Source organism: Theropithecus gelada, chromosome 2 (assembly GCF_003255815.1).
Source record: "Theropithecus gelada isolate Dixy chromosome 2, Tgel_1.0, whole genome shotgun sequence".
Classification (NCBI taxonomy): Eukaryota; Metazoa; Chordata; class Mammalia; order Primates; family Cercopithecidae; genus Theropithecus; species Theropithecus gelada.
In genome coordinates, this window is record NC_037669.1 from 183233368 (window position 1) to 183255276 (window position 21909).

The window sequence follows — 21909 nt, forward strand, 5'->3', positions numbered from 1 at the left end:
GGAGGCAAAGGTTGCAGGGAGCTGAGATTGTGCCACTGCACTTCAGCTGGGGCGACAAAGTGAGACTCTGTCTCATATATGTATGCATATGTATACACACACACACACACACACACACACACATATATATATATATATATATTTTTTTTTTTTTTAATGAAGCCCCTAGATTACGAAAGCCAATTCAACCCTTAGGTCGTTTGGAAGGAAAATAAATCTCCCCAAAATCAAAGTCAAGCTGGGAACTGCATAGGGCAAACCTGCCTCCCATTCCATTCCTAAATAAGATAGCTACAAAGAGTTTAAAAAGCTATACCTCCCTCACAATCTGCCCACCAGGAAATTCCCTGTGGACAAAGTACAGGCTGAACTCAAAGTCATCGCTCTGCTCACATGAGACAAATGCATATCTGATTGCTTCCTTTGCCCTGCTGTTTCACCAAGCCAGAGTAAGACACAAGTGACTATTCTGGTAAATTTTGCCTTCAGTGAAAGGCTAATCAGAAACTCAAAAGAAAACATTTGTCTCTTATCTACCTATGACCTGAAAACCTCCTCCTTGCTTCGAGTTGTCCCGCCTTTCTGGACTGAACCAACGTACATCTTACAATGTACATCTGACATGTCTCATGCCTCCCTAAATTGTATAAAGCCAAACTGTGCCCAAACCACCTTGGGGCACCTGTTGTCAGGATATCCTGAGGCTGTGTCACAGGTGCATCCTTAACCTTGACAAAATGAAGTTTCTAAATTGAATGAGACCTGTCTCAGATACCTTTTGGCTTACAGTAGTCAGAGTCAGCTTATATCCTTGTTGGTCTTCACTTTCCTCCTCATTTGATATATCTGCCAATAGTCCTTTTGCCTTGCACGCTCAGCTATGAATTTAAAATAATTTGTGTTCACCAGGTTCAGTGGCTCACATCTGTAATCCCAGTGACTCAGGAAGCTGAGACAGGAGGATTGCTTGAGATCAGGAATTCAAGACCAGTCTAGGCAATATAGCAAGATCCCCATTTCTTAAAAAAATTAGCCAGGTGTGGTGGCACATGCCTGTAGTCCCAGCTACCCAGGAGACTAAGGTGAGACTATAGCTTGAGCCCAGGAGTTTGAGGCTGTGGTGAGCTACGATTGCACCACTGCACTCCAACCTGGGCAACAGGCCAAGACCCTGCCTCTGAAAAAGAAAAATTGTGTCATAATTTATCTAGTATTTGTGAAAGTTATCAGGTCATATTAATTCACTACACATAGCCTTAATTCCACATTTTCTCTTTAACCGGCACTAATCAAGCTTTCATCCCTACCACTGAATTTGTTCTAGTCAACATTACCAACAGCATCCATCTTGCAAATCCAGTGGTCATTTCTTAGTAGTCATATTAATATTTCATCAGCATTTAAACCTTCGAGAAATCCCTCCTTGAAACTCCATATTCTCTTGGTTTGTCACACTCTCTTCTTTTTCCTACCTCTCCTCAGTCTTCTCTGTGGACTCATACTCCTTTGCTGACCTTTAAATGTTGAATATGGCCGGGCGCGTTGGCTCACGCCTGTAATCCCTGCACTTTGGGAGGCCAAGATGGGCAGATCACCTGAGGTCAAGAGTTCGAGACCAGTCTGGCCAACAAGGTGAAACCCTGTCTCTACTAAAAATACAAAAATTAGCCAAGCATGGGCGCAGGCACCTGTAATCCCAGCTACTCGAGAGGCTGAGGCAAGAGAATCACTTGAACCCCGGAGGCGGAGGTTGCAGTGAGCCAAGACCTTGCCATCGCACTCCAGCCTGGGCAACAAGAGTGAAACTGCATCTCAAAAAAATTAAATAAATAAAAATAAATGTTGAATATTTCTGGACTCAGTCCTCTATCCAGTCTCATAATTCTATGCTCATTCTCTATTTGATCCCATCCAGTCCAGTGATTTTCAATGCCATATATATGTCAATGACTCCCACACTGAGATCTTCCAACCTGATTTCTCACTCCCAATCCCTGTTGCAGGCTTACATATACAACTTTATATAACTGCCCACTCAACATCCCTGTTTGAGCGTCAGACTTAATAAGACCCAAACAAAATTCTCAGTTTGGTGTTAACAATAGCAGCAAACAGAAGAGAGAAGTAAATCTATGGCACAGCAAAAACCTCTTCGTGGGATACTAGGTAGGCTTTTGAGTGCACACATGGCCCTCCCCAAGTCTAACAATATGACACAGAAAAAAAAAAGACAGTTCTCTACATGATCACCAAATGTCAGGTGTACCTTCATGAGGGCCCTCAATCCAGAGGTCTTTTTATTCACTATTTTTGGAGAATAAACCTCTAGCCAGAGTGGAGGAGGGAAAGTTGCCTAATTACCTGGGGCAGGGGGAGAAATTCCTGAAGTTCCACTGCATTTTCAACAGATTTTCAACCAGCATCTGTGTTTTACTCTCACGTCCCCATGTCCAAAGGCGCCTGGTGCCACCAGTTCCTGGTCTTTGGGTCTTTCCGCAGCTTAGATGAAGTTGCTTGTCAGCTTTCCTCACTTCCCTTTTAGGACTAAGCTTTCTCCCATCTGCTAATTTCGTCATCGTTTTCCCATATGCTTTCCAATTTAAGCAGCTTTGTGGGCTGTTGTCTCTTTTCCAATTTTCTTTAGTGTTTAAGTCTTTTTTTTTTTTGAGACAGGGTTTTTCTCTGTCACACAGGCAGGAATGCGGTGGCATGATCTTGACTGACAGCAGCCTCCACCTCCCCGGACTCAGGTGATCTTCCCACCTGTAATACCACACCCAACTCACTTTTTGTTTTTTTGGTTTTTTGTTTTTGTTTTTTTTTTTTTTTTGTAGAGGCGGGGTTTCGTCATGTTGCCTAGGCTAGTTTCAAACTCCTGGGTTCAAGGCATCCACCTGCATCAGCCTCCCAAGGTGCTGGGATTACAGATGTGAGCCACCATGCCCGGCCTTTAAGTCCTTTTTAATAACACTTTTTACTGTACTTTAGTGAGCTTTCAGGAGAGAGTAGAAGCTAAATAGCAACCTTCCGATTTTTTTTTCTTTTTTTTTTTTCTTTCTTATTATTGTACTTTGAGTTCTAGGGTACATGTGATTTTAACCAAAATTCAAGACTGTAATCCATAGAGACGAAATCCCGTTTGAAGAGGAAGGGCAAGAAGGAGCGAAGGTAGGGCCATGGGAGCCCCTGGGAGCCTCGAAATCCACCTAGATCCACACACTATTCAGAGTTCCCTGGGAAGCCCTGAAACCTCAGTTCTCACTAATTAGCCTACAGGATTGCCCTGGGGAACTCACATTTCGGTTCACTCAAGCACAGCACTTAAGCAACTATCTTGAGATAAATCCTTTAATATCCATACAATCCAACCCTTTCCAGGCCTTTTACTTATAAGAACCAAGGGGACTGCAAAGAAAGCGGCCAAAGTTGGAAAACAGGTGCCCCGAAGGCACATTTAGTAATTATGCCTCAGGTGTACCCTGTTGAACATCCATTCCTAATGATTCCTCACTGTCTACAAACACAGCTGAGAGATCAGATAGAGATTGAGTACCTCTATTTTATCAGACTGACTTAGATCTGATTAATCTAAATTGCCATATACTTACAGAAATGCATGCCCTGACTCTGCTTTTGAAACCTGGAACAGCACTAGGTTCTCTTTTTTTTTTTGAAACAGGGTTTCACTCTGTTGCCCAAGCTGGAGTGCAATGCTGCGATCTCGGTTCACTGCAACCTTCAATTCCCGGATTCAAGCAATGTTTGTACCTCAGCCTCCAGAGTAGCTAGGATTACAGGCGCCTGCCACCACACCTGGCTAACTTTTTTGTATTTTCAGTGGAGCCAGGGTTTCGCTATGTTGGCCAGGCTGGTCTCAAACTCCGGCCTCCAGTGATCCACCTGCTTTGGACTCCCAGAGTGCTGGGATTACAGGCGTGAGCCACCGTGCCTGGCCTACTCAGTTCACTTTATTTTTTTATTTTTTGAAATGGGGTTCCGCTCTTGTTGCCCAGGATGGAGTGCAATGGCATGATCTCAGCTCACCGCAACCTCCGCCTCCCGGATTCAAGTGATTCTCCTGCCTCAGTCTCCTGAGTAGCTGGGATTACAGGCATGTATCACCATGCCTGGCTAATTATTTGTATTTTTGGTAGAGACAGTGTTTCTCCATGTGGTCAGGCTGGTCTTGAACTCCTGACCTCAGGTGATCCACCCGCCTCAGCCTCCCAAAGTGCTGGGATTACAGGCGTGAGCCACCGTGCCAGGCCATACTTAGTTCACTTTCAATAGATTTTCCTTTCAATATCTACTTCAGTGAATCTAATAGATTCAACAGTTGAAGGCAGGAAAATCATGAAGTTCCCGTTGAAGAACTCCAAAGGATCTTTTGCCTTTTACTTATTCTGGAATGAGGGAGTTCAGACAGGGAGCATCTCCTTTGCTTTCTGCAGGGAGTTTGCCAACTGAGTTTATCACAGCACCAGCCTTATCCGAAAACCAAGTTTTGAGCTGTGTTCGTATTAGAAGCACCCTAGGCCAGGCAGCTTGAGAACAGGAGTTTGAGACCAGCCTGGACAACGTGGCAAAACCCTGTCTCTACATAAAATACCAAAATTAGCTGGGTGTGGTAGTACATGCCTGTAGTCCCAGCTACTGGGGGCAGGGGTGCTGAGGCAGGAGGATGGCTTGAGCCCAGTGAGCCACGATCATGCCACTGCACTCCAACCTGGGCCACAGAGTGAGACCGTGTCTTCAAAAAAGAAAAAAAAAAAAAAGACCAGACATGATGGCATGTGCCTGTAATCCCAACTACTTGGGAGGCTGACGTGAGAGGATCACTTGAGCCCAGGGGGCAGAGGGAACAGCTCAGGAAGTTTCAGTATTTCTTATTATATATAATGAGAGACAGAACCTTGTGTTAGAAAACAAACAAACAAACAAACAAAACTTTTTTTCTCTAATGTCTCACTACAACAATCAACACAGAAGACTTCTGTCACCAGACATGTGGAGATGTCCCCCCACACACCAAGCAGAGGACACCAGCTGAGTGTCTTCCAGTTTAATTCACTTCTTCCTGTTATCTTCCTGGATAGCCTCAGAAACCACAGGTTGAGGGCTCAGTCCTGCAAGTCTGCGCCACCCCTTCTCACCATTCACAAGTCCATGCCTCAGGAACTTCTGACCAACAAGCTTCAGGTTGGGGTTCCCATAAACTCCTCTTTGGGTTTGATTAATTTGCTAAAGTGGCTCATACAACTCAAGGAAACATTTAAGTTTACTGGTTTATTATAAGGATTTTTTAAAAATATGAATAAACAGATGAAGAGATATTGATACATACCTACATACAAACCTACATACTGAGAGGTCTGGAAGGGTCCTGAGCACAGGAACTTCTGTGCCTGAAGAGTTGGTTGAAATAGTTCTTTTTATTTTTTTTGAGATGGAGTTTCGCTCTTGTTGCCCAGACTGGAGTGCAATGGCGTGATTTCAGCTCACTGCAACCTCTGCCTCCCAGGTTCAGGCGATTCTCCTGCCTCAGCCTCCTGAGTAGATGGGATTACAGGCACCCACCACCACGCCGACCTAATTTTGTATTCTTAGTAGAGACGAGGTTTCTCCATGCTGGTCTCGAACCCCCACCTCAGGTGATACACCCGCCTCGGCCTCCGAAAGTGTTGGGATTAAGGGCACGAGCCACCGCGCCTGGCTGTTCAACGAGTTCTTATTCACCTTCCTGTCAGCCTCCATGTGTTCAGGTCTCCAGAACTCCCTAAACCCTGTCCTCTTGGGCCTTTCATGGAGACTTCTTGGATAGGCATGACCGAAGCATGGACAACCATGTTGAAATGTGATTGGACAAAAAGGGAATGATCTAAACCCAGCAAGGCCTGTCTGTTCAGATTCTTCTTGGCTCTTCAGTGCAGCATTCTTACCTCCAGGTTATGAGGCAGAACTTCCTCTGGAATGGAGAGTTTTATGACTCACAATTAGAGTCCTGTGTCAGGCAAGTGAAAGAAGGCGAGAGAAGGTCAAAGAGAGAGAGTCTGTTTACTGTGACATGGGCTATGGGAGTTATAAGTCATGAACCATGGATGAAAACGCATATATTGGCCAGGTGCTGTGGCTCACGACTGTAATCCTATAGCACTTTGGGAGGCTGAGGTGGGAGGATCACTCGAGCTCAGGAGTTCTAGAACAGCCTGGGTAACATAGTGAGACCTCATCTCTAAAAATAAATAAATAAGTAAATAAAACACACACATACACACACACACACACACACATAAAAAATAGTATCACAAGTTCCTGGGAAAGCAAAATGGATGGGTGTGTGTCTAACCTAATGGTCTGCAACCTGGCCTACAGAGGAAGCTGGAAGAGTTGAAGGAGAGTATTCTGGGCTATTAATTCCTGGCTAGTAGAACTGACCGGAACAGCAGAACTGCATTGCACTGGGCATGCTCAGCCAGACAGGCAGAAATTGTTGAATTTTTGTTGCAACTTGGAGTGCCAGTGAATGATAAAGGCGATGCAGGTTGGTCTCCTCTTCATACTGCGGCTTCCGCTGGGCAGGATGAGATTGTAAAAGCCCTTCTGGGAAAATGTGCTCAAGTAAATGCTGTCAGTCAAAATGGCTGTACTCCCCTACATTATACAGCTTCCAAACACAGGCATGAGATTGCTGTCGTGTTACTAGAAGGCGGGGCTGATTCAGCTGCTGAGGACCGTTGTGAGGCTACAGCAATGCACCGTGCAGTAGCCAAAGGTAACTTGAAGATGATTCCCATCCTTCTGTACTACAGAACATCCACGAACATCCAGACACTGAGGGTAACACTCCTCTACACTTAGCCTGTGATGAGGAGAGAGTGGAAGAAGCAAAACTGCTGGTGTCCCAAGGAGCGAGTATTTACACTGAGAAGAAGAAAAGACACCCCTGCGAGCGGCCAAAGGTGGCCTGGGTTTAATACTCAAGAGAATGGTGGAAGGTTAAACAGCTTGGATTTATTCTTAACTTTTTTTTTTTTTTTTTTTTTGAGATAGTGTCTTGCTCTGTCACCCAGACTGGAGTGCAGTGGCACAATCTCGGCTCACTGCAACCTCCGCCTCCCGGGTTCAAGCAATTCTCCTGCCTCAGCCTCCTGAGTAGCTGGGACTACAGGCATGTGCCACCACGCCCGGCTAATTTTTTGTATTTTTAGTAGAGACAGGCTTTCACCATCTTGGCCAGGCTGGTCTCGAACTCCTGACCTCAAGTGATCTGGCTGCCTCGGCCTCCCAAAGTGCTGGGATTACAGGCATGAGCCACCGTGCCCGGCCCTATTCTTACTTTGTATGTTGTGTTGTTGTTGTTCCCAGTGTCCTGGAAACTAATGTACTTGTGCACAAGACATCATCTATGAACGATAAAGTTTTCTCACCTTCAAAGTCGTATAAACACGTTGACCTGCTGAGTTACTTGTTCTAAGGTTACAGCCTGCTTTCCAGGCATCGAGTAACTGTTGAGATTGCTCTACTGCTGTCATATATTCTTGTGTATTGAATTCTGGTTAATTTTGAGTAACTAATTCTGTGGCTGTTGTGGGTTTTCAGCACCCTCCCATGTACCTTATATCCCTTTTTGAAACAGCTCCAATAGAAATAAGCCAGCGGTTCTGCCAGATGTTTCTATGTGGATTCTGTAATGTGCCTCCATACAGTTAAAACACCGTAACTTGTTGTTCACGCTTACTCAGGCCTACGCCAACATTTCTGGTTTTTTTCTTTTGTTTTTGTTTTTGTTTTTTGGGGTTTTTTGTTTTTGTTTTTTTTTTTTTTGAGATGGAGTTTCACTTTTGTTGCCCAGGCTAGAGTGCAATGGTGCGATCTCAGCTCATTGCAACCTCTGCCTCCTGGGTTCAAGCAATTCTCCTGTCTCAGCCTCCTAAGTAGCTGGGATTACAGGCACATGACACCACGCCCAGTTAATTTTTGTATTTTAAGTAGAGACGGGGTTTCATCATATTGGTCAGGCTGGTCTCGAACTCCTGACCTCAGGTGATTCGCCTGCCTCGGCCTCCCAAAGTGCTGGGATTACAGGCGTGAGCCACCGCGCCCGGCTATTGTTTTGTTTTTTGAGACGGAGTCTCGCTCTGTCACCCAGGCAGGAGTGCAGTGGCGTGATCTCGGCTCACTGCAACCTTTCCTCCCGGGTTCAAACAATTCTCTTGCCTCAGCCTGCTAAGTAGCTGGAATTATAGGCGCGTGCCACCACGCCTGGCTAGTTTTTGTGTTTTTAGTAGAGATGGTTTTTCACCACGTTGGTCAGGCTGGTCTTGAACTCCTGACCTCATGATCTGCCAGCCTCCGCCTCCCAAAGTGCTGGGATTACAGATGTGAGCCACTGTGCCCGGCCACATTTCTGTTTTGTTCAGCCATGAGATTTAATTTATTTCTGTGATAGGAGGAACATTTCTTTTTTTTGAGATGGAGTTTCACTCTTGTCACCCAGGCTGGAGTGCAATGGCGTGATCTCAGCTCACTGAAACCTCTGCCTCCCGGGTTCAAGTGATTCTCCTGCCTCAGCCTCCCAGGTAGCTGGGACTACAGGCATGTGCCACCATGCATGGCTAATCTTTTTTTGTATTTTTAGTAGAGACAGGGTTTCACCATGTTGGCCAGGCTGGTCTTGAACTCCTGACTTCAGGTGATCCACCTGCCTTGGTTTCCCAAAGTGCTGGGATTACAGGCGTGAGCCACTGTGCCCAGATGAACATTTACACATTTTAGTGGACCAAATTTTAAGTTGGAGGGAGTGCTCTAAAATAATAAACAATAATAGCCCATGTACCCACGTATTTTTTTGATGAGCTATTTACTCTAAAATAAAATGTATGACTTTTTTAAAAAGGAAGTTTTAAAATACCTATATCGAGTAATCTTGTATTGAAAAGAATGTTAAGCTTGTTAAAATGATATGTAACAAAAATGTATTTTGATTTGTATTTCGGAAACTAAAAAATAAAATGTTGAAAGAAAAAAAATCCCAAGCCTGATAAATTATAATGAAGTTTTTCTTCACCAATCTGTTTCCTTTAATCCTGATCTCACCAGACTGTACATATTCCTCACCCCTTCTTTTTATTTATTTTATTTTATTTATGTATTGTTTTGTTTATTTATTTATTTTTTGAGACAGGGTCTCACTCTGTCACCCAGGCTGGAGTGCAGTGGAGGATAACAAAGTAATGGTGAATACTTTGAAAATTTGAAGTACTTGACATAATAGCTTTCTTACAACGCATATTAAGTGATATTGTAACTTACAGTTTCTTTCGTTTAGATCAAGGCTAAGCCCAAAATTTTAAAGGAAAATAAAAATGAAAGGGCACTACCCCTGACTCTTTTTTTTTTTTTTTTTTTTTTTTTTTTTGAGACGGAGTCTGGCTCTGTCGCCCAGGCTGGAGTGCTGTGGCCGGATCTCAGCTCACTGCAAGCTCCGCCTCCCGGGTTTACGCCATTCTCCTGCCTCAGCCTCCGGAGTAGCTGGGACTACAGGAGCCCGCCACCTCGCCTGGCTAGTTTTTTGTATTTTTTTAGTAGAGACGGGGTTTCACCGGGTTAGCCAGGATGGTCTCGATCTCCCGACCTCGTGATCCGCCCGTCTCGGCCTCCCAAAGTGCTGGGATTACAAGCTTGAGCCACCGCGCCCGGCCTACCCCTGACTCTTTTCTCTCTTTAGGGAAGACTCAAAGATCTTCTAGGAGATAGTATCAGAAAGTACCAGCGACTTATACATCACTTCAAGTGTTTCAATGGGGACAGACAGGAAAGTGGCATAGTGGTGGTTCTAGGAGATATTTTTTCCCCCAAATCCTAGTAGCATAATCAAAAATAATCTTCACCAGCAACAACTGAAAATACTTATGTGGCTAGTCACAGACTTCAGCAGTCCCACTATTTAGAAAACAATATCTAGCTGGGTGAGGTGGCTCACGCCTATAATCCCAGCACTTTGGGAGGCCGAGGCAGGCAGATCACCTGAGGTTGGGAGTTTGAGACCAGCCTGGCTAACATGGAGAAACCCCGTCTCTACTAAAAATACAAAAAATTAGCCAGGCATGGTGGTGGGTGCCTGTAATCTCAGCTACTGGGGAGGCTGAGGCAGGAGAATTGCTTAAACCTGGGAGGTGGAGGTTGCAGTGAGCTAAGATCGCGCCATTGCACTCTAGCCTGGGAGACAGAGCTAGGCTCTGTCTCAAAAAAAAAAAAAAAAAAAAAATTTACCTTTGGCTCTGCCATGATTTGGCTAATGACTACAGATTCCAGTAGGCTACAATCTGTCAGTACCAGCATATCCCAAACAGTCAGAAGATTTCAGATAGAGTATTCATTTTGATACTTATCTGATTATTTTAATCAGCATTGAGAAAAGATAACAAATTAAACCTGTGATTTCACTGAAGCTAAGTAAATGCAAATTGTAACTTATAGTTACAATAATTTGTTAAGAAAAATTAGCCATCCCAGCACTTTGGGAGGCTGAGGTGGGAGGATTGCTTGAGGCCAGGAGTTTGAGACCAGCCTGGGTAAGACCTCATCTCTTAAGAAAAAAAAAAAAAAAAGGAAAGAAAAAAAGAAAAATTAGGTAAATATGTCAAAGAGTATTCAGGTATAGCAAAAATTATGAAGCCTGAATAACTGAAGAATGACTGGATTTATACCAACAAAAATAAGGTCTGTAAACTGCTGCTTTGCTTCTGAGTTGGCTGCACCTCAGCCTTAGATGCAGGGACTACATTTAAGGGGCACCCTTACCAACCCATGACATAGGCTCAGCTTTGAATTTGGGCAAACACCATACAAAGTCTACAGATAGTATCAGCAGAAGTAACAAACAAAACAACTCATGTGGGAGTAAATAGGACGAACTATTCTGTCACCCTGAGCCTGGTTCCTTAATATAGTAGGAGGCAGAGGTAGCAGTGAGGGGAGATGGTGCCACTGAACTCCAGCCTGGGCGACAGAGCAAGACCCTGTCTCAAAAAAAAAAAACCCCACACACAGGCTGGGTGCGGTGGCTCACACCTATAATCCCAGCACTTTGGGAGTCTGAGGTAGGTGGATTGCTTGAGGTCAGGAGTTCGAGACCAGCCTGGCCAACATGGTAAAACCCCATCTCTACTAAAGGTACAAAAATTAGCCAGGCATGGTGGCTTGTGCCTCCCTGTTACTTGCGGGGCTGAGGCAGGAGGATCACTCGAGCCCAGAAAGCAGAGGTTGCAGTGAGCCGAGATGGTGCCAATGCACTCCAGCCTGTGTAACAGAGTGAGACTCTGTCTCAAAAAAAAAACAAAAACCGATCTTGCAATGAAAAGATTATCCTGGATTATTCAAGTGGGCCCAGTGGAATCACAAAGTCCTTATAAGAGGGAGGCAGGACATTGGGAGGCCGAGGCAGGCAGATCGTGAGGTCAGGAGATTGAGGCCAGCCTGGCTAACACAGAGAAACCCTGTCTCTACTAAAAATACAAAATATTAGCCGGGCGTGGTGGCGGGTGCCTGCTAGTCCTGGCTACTTAGGAGGCTGAGTCAGGAGAATGGCATGAACCAGGAGATGTAGCTTGCAGTGAGCTGAGATCGCATCACCGTACTCCAACCTGGGCGACAGAGCAAGACTCCGTCTCAAAAAAAAAAAAAAGAAGGAGGCAGGAGGGTCAGAGTCAAAGTGTAACAATGATGAAAGCAGAGGTCAGAGTGATGTGGCTATGAGCCAAGAAATGTAGGCAGTCTCTAGATAATGAAAAAGGCCTGCCCTGGAGTCTCCAGAAGGAACACATCTCTGCCTACTGCTTGATTTTAGCTGTGAGACCCATTTCAGATCTTTGGGTTTTTTTAACTAAATATTCAGACTTCAAGGAGACCGTTTCAGATTTTTAATATCCAGAGCTGTAAGATACTAAATTTGCGGCCGGGTGCAGTGGCTCACACCTGTAATCCCAGCCCTTTGGGAGGCCAAGGCGGGTGGATCACCTGAGGTCAGGAGTTCGAGACCAACATGGTGAAACCCCGTCTCTACTAAAAAAACAAAAATTAGCCGGCCGTGGTGTCGGGCGCCTGTAATCCCAGCTATTTGGGAGGCTGAGGCAGAAGAATCGCTTGAACCCGGGAGGCAGAGGTTGCAGTGAGCCGAGATCATGCCACTGCACTCCATCCTAGGTGACAGAGTGAAACTCCATCTCAAAAAAAAAAAAAAGATACTAAATTTGTGTTGTTTTTAAGTCACTGAATTAGCAGTTTTAGTTACAGCAGCAACAGAAAACTAATACAAGCACCAAGGCACTGGGCTTTATATTGTGAGAGACACAAAGATTAATAAAACATAATCTACCCTCTCAAGGTGGATACAATTTAGAAGAGACGAAACACATTACTAAATAAGCTAGAACATGATGAATATGATAAAAGCAGCAGAAAGAATGGCTGTGGGAGTCCAAAGGAAAGAAATCACTGTTTCTAGGGTTATTCATAGTGGAGGAGGAGGTTTTTGAGCTGATCTTAAAAGGATAATGTAAATTTTCTTTTTCTTTTTGGGGACATGGTCTCGCTCTGTCACCCAAGCTGGAGTGCAGTGGCATGATCTCGGCTCACTGCAGCCTCCACCTCCTGGGTTCAAGTTATCCACCCAGATCTCGGCTCACTGCAGCTTCCGCCTCCTGAGCTCAAGTTATCCACTCACCTCAGCCTCCTGAGTAGTTTGGACTGCAAATGTGAGCCACTGCACCCAGGCAAGATAAGCAATTTTTTTTTTTTTAATGGAGTCTCTGTCGCCCAGGCTGGGGCGCAGTGGCGCCATTTCGGCTCACTGCAACCTCTGCCTCCCGGGTTCAAGTGATTCTCCTGCCTCAGCCTCCTGAGTAGCTGGGACTACAGGCACGTGCCACCACACCCAGCTAATTTTTTGTATTTTTAGTAGAGACAGGGTTTCACCATGTTGGCCAGGATGGTCTCAATCTCTTGACCTGTGATCCACCCGCCTCAGCCTCCCAAAGTGCTGGGATTACAGGCGTGAGCCACCGCGCCCGGCCAATAAGTAAATTTTAAGAGACAAACAAAAAAAGGTGGACAAAGTGGCACACTTTTACAAATTAAATCACAATATAAGTCATTTTTAAATAAACCTATTATTAGTCATTGATAAAGGAAATACTCCTATAATAAAAAATAATCATGCCGTAATATATCTTCTGTTCTAAGGAAGACACAATTAGATTTGCTTGAACCTAAATGATGACAGCATTGTAATTACAGTTTTAAAAATTATAAATGTCACTGGGTCCGGTGGCTTATGCCTGTAATCCCAGCAGTTTGGGAGGCGGAGGTGAGAGGATTACTTGAGGCCAAGAGTTCAAGACCAGCCTGGGTGACAGGGCAAGGCCTTATCGCCACAAAAATAAAAATAAAAAAATCACCAGGCATGGTGGCACCTGCCTGTAGTCCCAGCTCCTTGGGAAGCTGCGGTGGAAGGATGGTTTGAGCCCAGGAGTTTGAGGTAGCAGTGAGCTATGATTGAGCCACTGTACTTCAGCCCAGCAACAGAGGCTGACTTTGTCTAAAAAAATAATAATTTATATATATATATATATATGGTTGTAATATATGCTCATGGTACTAAAAAAATACAAACAGAACAGTACTGTGTCAAGCAAAAAGGTAAGTTTTCTGGCCAGGTGCGGTGGCTCATGTCTGCAATCTCAGCACTTTGGGACGCCAAGTGGGGGCAGATCACCTGAGGTCAGGAGTTCAAGACCAGCCTCGCCAACATGGTGAAACCCCATCTCTACTAAAAATACAAAAATTAGCCAGGCGTGGTGGTGCACGCCTGTAATCCCAGCTACTTAGGAGGGTGAGGCAGGAGAATAGCTGGAACCTGGGAGGCAGAAGTTGCAGTGAGCCGAGAGCCTGCCAATGCACTCCAACCTGAGTGACAGAGTGAGTCTGTCTCAAAAAAAAGTAAGTTTTTCCTGTCTGTTTCCCATTTGCACTCCCTATTAGAGGAAATCACTGTTTCCTTCTAGAAATGTTTGATTGAAATAATTACGTACAATATATGTTTCTTTGCATAAACCTACACATGTACCCATCCATTTTTTTAAAATATAGAGATAGGGTCTTACTATGTTGCCCAGGCTTGTCTCAAACTCCTGGGCTGAAGCAATCCTCCCACCTCGGCCTCCCAAAGTGCTGGGATTACAGGCACGAGTCACTATGCCCTGCTTACCATCCATTTTTTTAATTATTACTATTTTTGAGACAGAGTCTAGCTCTGTTGCCCAGGCTGGACTGCAGTGACACAGTCTTGGCTCACTGCATCCTCTGCCTCCCAGGTTCAAGTGATTCTCCTACCTCAGCCTCCTGAGTAGCTGGGATTACAGGTGTGCACCACCATACAGGTGTCCGGCTCATTTTTGTATTTTTAGTAGAGACAGGGTTTCGCCATGTTGGCCAGGCTGGTCTTGAACTCCTGAGCTCAGGTGATTCGCCTGCCTCAGCCTCCCAAAGTGCTGGGATTACAGGCGTGAGCCACTGCACCTGGCCTACTCCTCCATTTTTTCACACAAACAGGATCTTGCAAAATATAATGATCTTTGAGCATTTACAATATGTAAACATCTTTGTATATTGGTACACAGAGATCTAGTGACTTCATTGTTACTGCTGTTTTTCACTAATGTCATTTTGTTACAGGAAGGGGTTCCCGATCCAGACCCCAAGAGAGGGTTCTTGGATCTCACACAAGAAAGAATTCAGGATGAGTTCACCGTGCAAAGTAGAAGCAACTTCATTAAGAAAGTAAAGTAGTGAAAGTACAGCTATTCCATAGACAGAGTATGACGTTCCCGAAAGTAAGAGGAGAAACGCGTCCACCCTAGGTACAATACTTGTATATATAGAATTAAAAAAGATCATGGGAAGATGTGCTGTGCTCAAGGGTTTGTGATAAAGGATGAATTTTCTTAATTACTTTATTTTGTAAGAATGATCTTATTATCTTTAAAGCAAAATTAGGAATGCCTTTGTTCTCAAGATATTGGGATATTAGGACACTCCTACGTCTGGGGCTATTTAGTAAACATTATCAATTTATTCCTTTAGTAAACATCTAGAGGCTAGGAATACCGTTCTGGTAAAGCAGCCCAGCAAGTTCCAGCCTCATTTTCCTAGCCCTCGCACAAGATGGAGTCTATTTGGAACGCCTCTGGCAATTCTATTGTACCAGGATTCACTCTAGGAGGCCATTTTACATTTAACAATCATTCTCTCTCTTTATTTTTTTGGAAGACAGTCTCATTCTGTCACCCAGGCTGGAGTGCAGTGGCACGATCCCAGCTCACTGCAGCCTCGGACTCCTGGGTTCAAGCAATCCTCCCACCTCAGTTTCTCAAGAGGCTGGGACTACAGGCGTGCACTACTACACTCAGATAATTTTTTATTTTTAAATTTTTATTTATTAACTTTTATTTATTATTATTATTATTATTATTGAGATGGAGTCTTGCTCTGTCACACAGGCTGGAGTGCAGTGGTGTGATCTCAGCTCCCTGCAAACTCCCTCTCCTGGGTTCAAGTGACTCTCCTGCCTCAGCCTCCCGAGTGGCTGGGACTACAGGTGCACAGCACCATGCCCAGCTAATTTTTATATTTTTAGTAGAGACCAGGTTTCAACATGTTGGTCAGGCTGGCCTCAAACTCCTGACCTCAGGTGATCCACCTGCCTCAGCCTCCCAAAGTGTTGGGATTACAGGCGTGAGCCACCGGGCCTGGCCCATGTTGCCCTTTAATAGCCACAGTTCATCTCTCTCCTGCCCCCATTCTCTCCTTAACCCCTAACAACCACTACTGTTTTCTATTTCTATAATTTTGTCTTTTCAAAAATGTTATATCATGCAGGAGGTAACTATTTATTTATTTATTTAGAGACAGAGTCTCACTCTATCACCCAGGCTGGAGTGCAATGGCATGATCTTGGCTCACTGCAACCTCCACCTCCTGGGTTCAAGCAATTCTCTTGCCTCAGCCTCCAGAGTAGCTGGGATTACAGTCATGTGCCACCATGCCTGGCTAATTTTTGTATTTTTAGTAGAAATGGGGTTTCCTCATGTTGGCCAGGCTGGTCTCAAACTCTTGACCTCAAGTGATCAACCTGCCTAGGCCTCCCAAAGTGCTGGGATTACAGGCATGAGGTACCGCGCCCGGCCAGGGGGTAACTTTTTAGCATGGACTTAAAATTCAGCATAATTCTGGAGATTCATGCAAGTTGTGATATGTAATAATAAATAGACCCTTTCTTTTTATTCCTGTAGTATTCCACAGTATGAATATGTCACAGTTTAACCATTCATCCATTGAAAGACATCTGGATTGTTTTCAGTTTCTGCCTCTTATAAATAAAGCTGCTACGAGCATTCATATCAGAGTCTTTGTGAGAACATAAGTCTCCATTTCTCTCATCTAAATGCCCGAGTGAAATTGCTGGATCACATGGTATGGTGGTGGTTACCTGTTTAGCTTTTTAAGAAACTATTACTGTGGCCAGGTGCAGTGGCTCACATCTGTAATCCCAGCAGTTTGGGAGGCCAAGGCGGGTGGATTATCTGAGGTCGGGAGTTTGAGACCAGCCTGGCCAATATGGTGAAACCCTGTCTCTACTAAAAATACAAAAATTAGCCAGGCATGGTGGCAGGTTCCTGTAATCCCAGCTACTCGGGAGGCTGAGACAGGAGAATCACTGGAGCCTGGGAGGTGGAGGTTGCAGTGAGCGAAGACCATGAAACTGCACTCCAGCCTGGGCAACAGAGCAAAACTCCATATAAAAAAAAAAAAGAAAGAAAGAAAGAAAAGAAAAGAAACTATTACTGCTTTCCAGGTGGCTACACTTCATTTTACATTTCCACCAGCAGAGGACGACAGATTCAGTTTCTCTGCTTCCTTGTCAGAATTTGTTGTCACTGTTATTTTAGCCATTCTAATAGGTGTATAGCAATATTTCATTATGGTTTTTATTTGCATTTCTCAAATGGCTAATAGTGTTAAACATCTTTTTGTGTGCTTGTTTGCCATCTGTATATCCTCCTCAGCGAAATGTTTGTTTTCCTTTTTAAATTTTGTTTAATTTGTTAAAAATATGCAACACTTCATGAATTTGCATGTCATCTATGTGCAGGGCCCATGCTAACCTCTCTATCGTTCCGATTTTTTAGTGTATGTGTGCAGAAGTGAGCACAGAGTGTTTTTCAAATCTTTCGCTCATGCTGTATTAGGACTGTTTTGTTTTTGTTTTTGTTTTTGAGACAGAGTCTCTCGCTCTGTTGCCCAGGCAGGAGTGCAGTGGCTGGATCTGGGCTCATTGCAACTTCCGTCTCCCGGGTTCAAGAGATTCTCCTGCCTCGGCTTCCCCAGTAGCTGGGATTACAGGCGTCTGCCACCATGCCCGGCTAATTTTTGTATTTTTATTAGAGACGGGATTTCACCATGCTGGCCAGGCTGGTCTCGAACTCCCAAACCTCAGGCCATCTGCCCACCTCAGGCTCCCAAAGTGCTGGGATTAGAGGCGTGAGCCACCGCGCCCGGCCAAAACTGTTGTTTTTTTACTGTTGAGTTTTGTGCGAGTTTTTATCTATTCTAGATACCAGTACTTTGCCAGATACGTGGTTTGCACATATTTTCTCCTCTATAGCTTATCTTTTCATCCTTATTTTAACAGGGTCTTTCAAAAGCCAAGGTTTTCCTGTGCACTCGGAGGAGCTGTGGCTGCCAGCTGGGCTGGTGGCGGGTGCCCCCAGGCCCTGTGGCCGACGGGACGAGCTGGCCTGCGCCGGGTCCAGCGGGGGGTCGCGCAGGCAGTGTGCCCGGAGCGCCCCCAGCGGGAGCGCAGGCTGCGGGGCGAGGAGGAAGAGGAGGAGGCGGATAAGGTGATCGCGAGAAGATGGAGGAAGAGCAGACGAAGGAAGAGAAAGGAGATGGAAGGGAGAATGTCACCAGAGGAGACGGAAGGAACAAATTCTGACGCTGCAGGAGAAGCTGTGGGCCCGGCAGAAAGAGAAGGACCAGCTTTTTCTGCAGATCTAGAAAGTTTCCATGAGGAAGAAAAACCGAGGCGAAAGGAGCAGAGCGACCTGACCTCTGACATCCGCTGTGGGCCGGCAGAGCCCGATTATTCAGGCGGGGACTCGCCTCCTCCTCCGCGTGCGGGCAGCAGGCAGCGCTGGAGGGCACGATCGCCCGGGCATTGTCATAGCAGCTGACCCAGCCAAGCAGATTTTCAGACCCCACGTACTTGCGACCCGGAAGTCCGTGGGCTCAGCGGCGGCTTTTGCAGGGACCCCAGAGCAGGCAGCCTGGGCGGTGCCGCTGGGACTGCTCAGCCCCCCCACCTCAGTACGGACCCACATAGCTAGCCTATGGCCCTAGTCAGCAGCTCAGAGCAGTTCAGTGCTCCCTGAGGTGCATAAATGCCCCAGCCACAGCCTTATGATCTGCTGGGCCACTTTCAGCACACCCAAACAGGGTTCCTCCTCTGGTGGTGCTCTGTCTTTGAAACCGCAGATAGACCATGCTAACCAGCACACAGGTTTCTCTGGTCCATCCTCCCTGACCCCCATACATCCCCAGCCTCTGCATCCAGGCCCTAGACTCCTTGCCTAATCCCAGCTCCCGTGAAGATGCCGCCAGCAGGAACGTCTGGGCTTTGCAGCTATCAACCAACCAGGCCCTCAGCGACTCATCATCCAGCACAGCCAGAACCTGTTAGGCTGCAAGTGACCATGAGATAGCTTCAATCTCGCCCTGCCCACACACGCACCATGGGTGTGGGTTCCCCCTCTGAGTGTTCCAGTCCAAGGCCAATATAATCTACTTGCCATTGGGAGAAGGAGAAGGAAAAGGAGGAGATGGAGAAGGAGGAGGAATGAAGAAGAGAGCAAAGGGTTTTCAGGATAAGTCCAATTTATCAATTTTTCCTTTTTATTTTTTCATTTGTCTCAAGCATGTTCATAATTGGTCACCGAAGAATTTTCGTTATGGCTGCTTTACAACCTTGACCACATAATTCCAACATTTCTATCTCAGAGTTGGCATCCATTGTCTTTTTCATTCAGTTTGAAATCTTCACGTTTTGTTTTGTTTTGTTTTCTTTTGTTTTGTTTTGTTTTTGAGACGGAGTCTCCCTCTGTCACCCAGACTGGAGTGCAATGGCACAATCTCGGCTCACTGCAACTTCCACCTCCTGGGTTCAAGCGATTCTCCCACCTCAGCCTCCCGAGTAGCTGGGATTACAGGCACCAGGCATCATGTCCGGCTAATTTTTTTGGTATTTTTGTGGAGATGGGGTTTCACCACGTTGGCTAGGCTGGTCTTGAACTCCTGACCTCAGGTGATCCTCCCACTTCGGTTTCCCAAAGTGCTGACATTACAGGTGTGAAACACCACGCCCGGCCACAATTTTTGGCTTAAGTGATTTTCTATTGAACTCTGGAGACTTCTGTATTGTTATGTGACTCAAGATCTTTTTTTTCTCTCTGTGTTTCTTTCTTCCCTCCCTCCCTCCTTCTTCTCTTCTCTTCTCTTCTCTTCTCTTTGTTTTTTGAGATGGAGTCTCACTCTGTCACCCAGTCTGGAGTGCAATGGCACGATCTCAACTCACTGCAACCTCCGCCTCCCGGGTTCAAGTGATTCTCCTGCCTCAGCCTCCCAACTAGCTGGGATTACAGGCGCGTGACATCAAGCCCGGATAATTTTTGTATTTTTAGTGAAGATGGGATTTCACCATGTTGGCCACGCTGGTCTCGAACTCCTGACCTCAAGTGGTCCACCCACCTCAGCCTCCCAAAGTCTTGGGATTACAGGCGTGAACTACCACCACCGTGCCCAGCCTGTTTTTTAAATCAGTAGACTAACAACTACAAGTAGGTGGGAAAATATTCTAATGGATTAACTTCATTCTAACTAGATTATCTGGCTAGGAATATATTTTTATTTTGGTAAAATAGGCATAACACATAAAAGGTACCATTTTAACCTTTTTTTTTTTTTTTTTTTGAGATGGAGTATCACTCTGTTGTCCAGGCTGGAGTGCAGCGGCGCGATCTCGGCTCACTGCAAGCTCCGCCTGCTGGGTTCACGCCATTCTCCTGCCTCAACCTCCCGAGTAGCTGGGACTACAGGTGCCCGCCACCACACCGCGCTAATTTTTTGTATTTTTAGTAGAGACAGGGTTTCACCATTTTAGCCAGGATGGTCTTGATCTCCTGGCCTTGTGATCTGCCCACCTCGGCCTCCCAAAGTGCTGGGATTACAGGCATGAGCCACTGCGCCCGGCCCATTTTAACCATTTTTAAGTGTAGACATCAGTAGCATTGCACACATTCATGATATGATACAACCATGACGGGTATTCATCTGCAAACCTTTCTCCCCAAACTGGAACTCTGTACACATTAAACAGTAACTCCCCATTCCTCCTCCCCCAGTCCCTGGTAACCCTCCTACTTTCTGTTTCTATGCTCATATAAATGGAATCATATACTACTTGTCCTTCTGTGTGTGGCTTATTTCAGTTAGCATAATGTCTTCAAAGGTGCATTCGTACTGTAGGATTGATCGGAATTTCATTCCTTTTTAAGGCTGAATAATATTCCATTGATGTATAAAGCACAATTTGATTTTTTGTGTTGTTTGTTTTTTGGAGACAGGATATTGTTCTGTTGCCCCCCGGCTTGAGTGCAGTGGCGTGATCATGGCTCACTGCTGCCTTCACCTCCCAGGCTCAAGCAAGCCTCCTGCCTCAGCCTTCCCTGAGTAGCTGGGACCCCAGGCACATGCCACCACACCTGGCTAATTATTTGATTTTTTTGTAGAGATGGGGTCTTCCTATGTCACCCAGGCTGGTCTCAAACTTCCAGGTTCAATGGATCTTCATGTCTCAGCCTCACAGAGTGCTGAAATTACAGGCGTGAACCACCGCGGCCAGCCACATTTGTTTTATCTACTAATCCATCAATGGATGCTTGGGTTGCTGTCACCTTTTGGCTATTGTGAATAATGCTGCTATGAACACTGGTGTACAAATATCTATTTGCATCCCTGCTCTCAATTATTTTAGGTATATACTCAGAAGTGGAATTGGTAGATCATATGGTAATTTTGTAATTTTTGGAGTCACTGCCATACTGTTCATAGTGGCTACATTTTACATTTCTACCAGCAATGGACAAGGATTTTGGTTTTCCACATCCACACGAACAACTGTTATTTTCTATTTAAAAAAAAAAAAAATAGTCATTTTGGTCAGCCAAGCTGGCTCGCCCCTGTAATCCCAGCACTTTGGGAGGCCGAGGCAGGAGGATCGCTTAAGCCTAGGAGTTCACGATCAGCCTGAGCAACATATTGAGACTCGCCTCCCAACCCTTCCCACCCCTTCTCTATTTAAAATAATAATAGTCATCTTAATGGGTGTGAAGTGGTATCTCATCGTGGTTTTGATTTGCATTCCTCTAATGATTAGTGGTACTGAGCATTTTTCACATGCTCATTAGATCTTACTTCAATCTCTGGCTCTTTTAATATTTTTTTTTTTTTTTTTTTGAGACGGAGTCTCGCTCTGTCACCCAGGCTGGAGTGCAGTGGCCGGATCTCAGCTCACTGCAAGCTCCGCCTCCCAGGTTTACGCCATTCTCCTGCCTCAGCCTCCCCAGTAGCTGGGACTACAGGCGCCCGCCACTCGCCCGGCTAGTTTTTTGTATTTTTTAGTAGAGACGGGGTTTCACCATGTTCGCCAGGATGGTCTCGATCTCCTGACCTCGTGATCCGCCCGTCTCGGCCTCCCAAAGTGCTGGGATTACAGGCTTGAGCCACCGCGCCCGTCCT

At 45.5% G+C, this 21909-nt stretch overlaps 1 non-coding gene and 1 pseudogene across 1 annotated transcript; one reads left to right on the top strand and one right to left on the bottom strand.

The window, feature by feature from the left end:
• The first annotated feature begins 6325 nt into the window (after positions 1-6325).
• Positions 6326-7000, top strand: LOC112618114 (annotated as a pseudogene).
• A 10164-nt stretch (positions 7001-17164) lies between these two features.
• Positions 17165-17271, bottom strand: LOC112619862. Its single transcript, XR_003118358.1, has one exon. It is a non-coding gene; the product is annotated as a U6 spliceosomal RNA (small nuclear RNA).
• Between the last annotated feature and the right edge of the window lie 4638 nt (positions 17272-21909).